At 38.4% G+C, this 6,744-nt stretch overlaps 1 protein-coding gene across 3 annotated transcripts in view; it reads right to left on the minus strand.

Annotated features, from left to right (window-relative positions):
* The window catches only part of TRIL (TLR4 interactor with leucine rich repeats), a 93,892-nt gene that overhangs the window by 84,296 nt on the left and 2,852 nt on the right, over nucleotides 1-6,744 (minus strand). The window lies entirely within an intron of this gene.

Consider the following 6,744-nt stretch of genomic DNA (forward strand, 5'->3'; position numbering starts at 1 on the left):
AATGGCTTTATTGAAACAGGGAAAAACCAAGTGCTGACAAGTGTGTAAAACAACGTGAAATTTCATACATTGCTGGTGGGAATGCAAAATGGCAGGGCAACTTTGGAAAACAGTTTGGTAGTTTCTTATAAAGTTAAACACACACTTACCAAACATCCTAGCAATCCCACTCCTAGAATCTACTAAAGAGAAATGAAACACATTTCCATACCAAGGCTTGTATGCAAACGTTTTAGCTGCTTTGTTCATAACAGCACCAAATGAAAACAACTCAAATATCCATTAATTGGCAAATAGATAAACAAAGTGTGGTACATCCACACAATGGAATACTACTTAGCAGCGGAAAGGAATGAACTTCTGATTCACACAATAAAATGGATGTATCTTAAAGCATTATGATGAGGGGAAAAGGCAGACACAAAATGCAACATACTGTATGATTGCATATATAGGCAATTATAGAACAGGCAAAACTACAGGGACAGAAATCAGATCTGTAATTGCCCATGGCTGGAGTCAGGGGGAAGGGGATTGACTAAAAAGGAACTTTTTGTGTCGATGGAAATGCTTTATATCTTGATTGGGATGGTAGCTACATGACTGTATGCATTTGTGAAAACGAATGGAACTGTACTCAAGGGTAAATTGAACTCTACGTAAATTATACCTCAATAAACCTTACTTTAAAAAAAAAGAAAACAAAACTGAAAAATGGAAAGAGAGGGAAAGAAAGAAAAAAAGAGAGAATAACATGACAACTAAATGCAATGCATGATTCTACATTGATCCAAGGGCATAATAGCTAAGAAGGGCATTATTATGACAATTGACAAATTTTGAATATGGAATGTAGATTTGACAATAGCATTTTATGAGCATTAACTTTTCTGATCTTGATAATTGTACTATGGTTATAATGAGAGACACCAACAAGGTATAAGAAAGAACAGCCTAAGAAGAATTAAGCACAAGGCAAAAACAAACAGAAATTGGTGTGTGTGTGTGTGTGTGTGTGTGTCCAGCAATCACAACAGAAATAGAAAAAGCATACAACCAAACAAGGTGTGTGAACGCACTAAGAGCACATAAATGAGATGTTCCAAGAAGCAAACTATATTCTTCTCAGAGCAAGTCACCCTTTTCCTTGGCACAAAGAGTGTCAGAAAGTCTTTCAAAAGAGATGGGAAGCAGAGGTCAACATCTTCTGAAAAGTGGTTCCAGAGCAGGTGGGGTCAGGGATATACTTAGCCCAGGGATGTACTTAGCCCTTTTTTCTTTGTGGAGCCCTTCCTGAGAATTGGGGAAGTAGTAAGTGTGCAAAGGTAAGAAAAGACACACAAATAGGTACAGTTTAAATGTATGATAAGCAGTCCTAAAGAAGAAATATACAGATACTGCACATGTAGCAAGGGAGCAAAACACTTCAGAGAGAATAACCAGAAAATATCAAACTAAAATTGTTTTAAAAGAAACCCTTCCCACTTCCAGCCTCAACACACACACCCAAAGCCACCATCATCAACAATACAACCACATGATGTGGTTACCATTTAAAAGACAAAAGATTGCTAAAAATAAAACTACTATATGATCCAGCTACCCACTTCTGGGTATTTATTCAAAGAAAACAAAAACACTAACTTGAAAAGATACCTGCACCCCCAATATTCATGGCAGCATTATTTACAGTAGCCAAGACATGGAAACAACCTAAGTCTCCATCAACAGATTAATGGATAAAGAAGGTGTGGTATATATATATATATATATATATATATATATATATATATAATGGAATATTACTTAGCCATAAAAAGAAGGGGATCTTCTTAGTGCCACATTTTTTGCATTTTCCTGCTTTTTGTTGGTAATTTTGCTGTTTAAAAGGGCTCCCAAGCGCAGTGCAGAAGTGCAGGCTAATGTCCCTAAGTGCAGAAAGGCTGTGACGTGTCTTAGGGGGAAAACACACAAGTTAGATACACTTCCTTCAGGCACAAGTTATGGTGCTGTTGGGCATGAGTTCAATGTTAATAAATTAATTATATATATTAAATAAGGTGTCTTTAAACAGAAACACACATAAAATAAGGGTATATATTGATAGGCTGATGAAAATGTTGTGACCAGAGGCTCACAGGAAACTAACCCTGAATTTCTCCTGGGATCACTGGTTCAGTATTTGCTAATTCAATGTTTGCTGTGACCTTATACAACATAACTTCTGTGAATAAGGAGAACTGACTGTTAGAAGGACACATATCCAACTCACAGTGGTAGTCACTTTAGAAGACAGAGTGTGGGGAAGGAAATCAGGGGTTTTGTCAATAAAGACATTTATTAAGGCTGAAAACAAACATTGCAAAATGTTAACTGTCATTGAGTGGTGCTAATATGGGTGTTTGTTATTATTTGCACTCGGTTTAATTTCCTAAAATAAAAATCCTTAGAAAGACACCACAATTGAGAAAGAAAGGAGTAAGAGGGTGGTCACCATTAAAAGTATGTCTGCACATGCTACAGTGTACATATACTAAGAGTTAAGTATACAGTCAGCTGTAAGCATTACTTCACCAAAAACTGTAACTTGGAAAGGTGAATAATTGCTACTTGGCTACAGCTGGTCTAAACATACAACAGTGCTGCCTGTCTCAGCATTAACTATGGCACAGAGCTAGCATTTATGAAACTTTGGTGAGTTTGAAAGAAATGTTATGAAGTTACACAGCCAGGAGATGCTGTTGCTTGCAATGTTGGCACATGACAATTTATTTCTCTAGTGTCCGATGCCAGTTCACAGCCAAATTACAAAGCCACGTTTCTGTGTCCATACGGAATCACATTGCCTGGAGCTTAAAATCTCTCAAACATATGTAATGGGATATTTTGGTAGTCTGCCTCAAGTTAAAGCAACCAGGTTTCAGGAAGCTACATTTTTTCCTAATTATTTCAGTAGTCAATATAAGTAAGTATAATCTCCAAATACTTCAGTCTCTCGTGCAAAATGAAAAGAACACTATTTGCCACATGATAGAGAAGGACGAAGTGACCTGAAATCCCTAGGATAAAAGCACTTGTGTGTGCAAAGTATCCTTCTGAGCAAACTAAGAGTAAAAGGACACTTGGAAATGTTATCACTAAGTTAACAGGAAGAGGGGCCCTAGGTAAGCAAGACCATTTACACAGCCTTAGTTCCTATCTAAAGGATGAATTAACTTACGCCAACAGTTTACTAAACATAGGAAAGTTTGCTCAAGTAGTAGCATATTCACTTCATTTTTTTAAGTAATGAGAAAGTATTTCAAGAGCCATCCTTCCACACTAAATTATAGAAGAGCCTCAATTAAACAAAACAAGGGGAAGGGAGAGGCACCTTAATCTCATTACATGAATCTTCTAATTGGTTAGGGCAGAATGCCTTGGCCGTGAAACTTCTAAAATGTAGCATACAACTGTCATGCTACCAATAATACATCTAATATTTATTGAACACTTGCCCTGTAACCGGTGCTAACACTTTTTACCCATTTATTCCTTAAAATTGCACTATGGAGTCAGGACCCAGGATTCCCATTTTACTGCTGCAGAAGCTAAGGCACAAAGAGATTAAGTAAATGGAAAGAATGCAATCTCAGACGACTTAAAATTCTTTCACCACTTTAAAATCATTCTGAACTTTAGTGATGTTATAATTCTCTGAGATGGTGAAGATATGAGGCTGGGTAGGAATCTGTCTTCATCCCGGGTCATGGTCTGGAATTTTGAATACATTTCTGACATGAGAATGCTTCATTATCACTTATCCCCAACTTTCAGAGGCAAAGGGGGGAGTGGTTAAGTACAAACACCGGGTAATCCAGTGTCTACCGTAATAGTTTCTTAATATACAGTAGCTGCCCATGTTACTGTACTTCTGGTGAAAACCAGGTGTTCGGCAAATCAGTGAAGGTGGTCTGATCACACGCTAATTATTACCTGGCAGCATCACAAAATGATCTGCCCTCATGAAAGCAATAATCTTACTGGCTGAGCCGAGGACCCCAACACATTCCAGACTGTGTCAATGGCTCTTTAATTGAACACTCCTACCTCTTACAAAGTTTATTCTTTTTTTCTTTAGGAATTTTATTTTTCATGTACTTCGTAATGGCAAAGATGGCCTCCAGTTCAAGGTAATTCCTTCTCATTGACCATGAGAGTCAAAGGGCTTGACTTCTAATTCAGTGTCCTTTAAACAGCTGAATCCTGCTGAGACCCATCATTTTGCTGTCACTGGTGTTTTAACAGCATTTTCACACCACAGCTGACCACCTGCTTTTAGAGTCATCTCACTGTTTCTTTGGCTAGAAGGCCACACAGCATTTCTTAAAAATTAAGTCCACACTCTACTGTGGAAATGGAAATTAAAAGAGTGAAAGAGGAAAGACTTGCAGCTTATGTTTCATTTTCATTGATGAAAACTGCTGTAGAAAAATGCAGTGTACCATTACAAAGGGTATAAGATATTTGGAAACTCCAACAAGAAAACATCTCCATTAGTAAGTGGGTTTATTGACATAACTGAACATAACAATGTATAACATTTATTCATTTCCCACTGAAAGACTTTCCAGTGAAAGTGTTTTTACATGGATTTAGGCATTAAGCATTTTCAGTGATTTTTGCAGTTGAAAGGGTAGGTGGTGGGAAGAACCAGAGGTCTTGTTCAGACTTTCAATGGGACTCACTTTATTACACTACTGTGTAAAAGCAAGAGCTAAGAAATGCAATTGCTCTCTGAATGAAAAAGCTAGGAGCACAAAAGGTGCAAGATAACCAAAAGGTTGCACATAAGAGCAAACAACTACACTTCTCCCAAGTACCAATACGCTTGGAATCTGAAGCAAGCCCTGGCAGCAAACTAAGAATAACAGTCTATTTCCTGTGGCTTATTAAGTTTGGACCCCACAGATAAGACTGCCAGAAAAACAGCTGTACTTTAAGTGGTCTGGACATTTACTCATCTGAACATAAACAAAGATCAGCTCATTTAAATCCCTGTGTCCCGACTCAGCTGTTGGGACAACGGCAGGCCTGGCTCAATGGAGGCCAAACATGAAAGGAGTGGAATGGGGTTGAAGGATCCCTGGACTATGATAGATTCCCTGAGTCTTCAGGACCCTCGGGGGCTTAAGGCCCTAAACAGAAGATTCACTGTTAGCCTTAGCACCTTTGCAGTGGCCTCCCCGGCACCCCACTGCCAATGAATCTATAACCACGGTGAATACAACCATCCTGTACATCTTCCAAGTGACTGCGTTTTTTGACCACACACAAAATTATTAATGTAAACCAAAGCACTACATTTAGTGATAAACATCTACTTCATAAATATCAGGGAATGAAAGTAACCCAAACAGCTGAAAACAACTGAACAAATAAAGGCACCTAACCCTAAGTTTAAAACAAAAACATTTAAAAGAAATACTGCAATTATTAACTAAAAGATAAGATTTAATAACATGGAAAAAAAACACTGGGTAATGGAGGGATTCATCTGCAAAATATATAATTATTTCACAGTGAGGTTTAAGTACGCATAATCTTCTGGTTTTAGTAGAAACATACAACCACCGATGTACATTTTTTCACATTTTCCCCCTCTACTCTTTCATATAAAGACAATAACATGATTAAATATTATACTGTCAATTGCAAGTCACCTTTTGCTCACTTCATATTAGGAAATTACCTTGATCACTTAACTGTGCAACTCAAGAGAAGTAGGGCACAGTCGACTGCGTGTCACTGATGAAAACGTGAGAGGTACCACATCACATTTATTCCAATCTCGACAGGTTGTCAGAGATGTGGTAAGTGAACTAGAACACTGCCATTCCCTATGGGGTCATCGGTTATGTACACGTTACATTCTTCTATCGAGTCTGGCATTGACATTTCCTTTTCCACATATAGGTTTAAAAACATAAAATTAAAAAGCCACAGGAGCAACCCTGACAGAGAAGTCTTGCATGCAGCCTTCTCCTGAGAAACTATGTAATCTTAGTTAACCCCAAGGTCAGCAAAAGTTTTTGTGGTGTTAATGTTAAAAGGAAAATAGTTGAACTGCCCGGCTCAACTAAAATAGTCCTTGAGTTTATTGGTCAGTGTGTTAAATGTTAGAGCTCTTCACATTGTTGAAAAAAAAAAATAGCGTCTCTAATTATTTAAACATTAAGTTTTCCTGAATGTTCTATCAACCAACAAAGAGTTCCTCTGCGAGTGTGTTAAACTTTACCACCTGTTTACAACATCACCCTTCTTGGCAGAGACCACCAGGCCAGTGGAGTCAGTTGCCAAGCCTCCTTTGTAATGGTAATAAGTTCTTTTTTCCTTAAATAGAAACAAAACTCCTCTGTTTGACACTGAACAAACAAAAAAAGCATGCATCCAAATCTCTTTCTGGTCACGTAGGGAGCAAGGAGCACCCTTTTCTATCCCAAAGGGGGCCAGCTTACTGCATTACAATGCCAAAAAAAACCCCCCAAAAACATCCATTCTCATAGCTGCACCAATGTCTGCACGTTAAGGCCTCCTACCTCTGGACCCCACCATCCATTTGTCCCCTACTCTTGCTCTTGACCACCAATACCATCCATTTACTTCACAAGTGAGCACTGGGATTGGAAGGTGGTGCAGAATTAGCCATCTGTCCCCTTTGGCCTCTCTGGCAAGCGCACAAAAGGGGGAAAAGAGGAGGTCGGA

This window comes from Monodon monoceros, unplaced genomic scaffold (genome assembly GCF_005190385.1).
Source record: "Monodon monoceros isolate NGI ecotype Baffin Bay Population unplaced genomic scaffold, NGI_Narwhal_1 Super_Scaffold_2, whole genome shotgun sequence".
In the NCBI taxonomy this organism is placed as follows: domain Eukaryota; kingdom Metazoa; phylum Chordata; class Mammalia; order Artiodactyla; family Monodontidae; genus Monodon; species Monodon monoceros.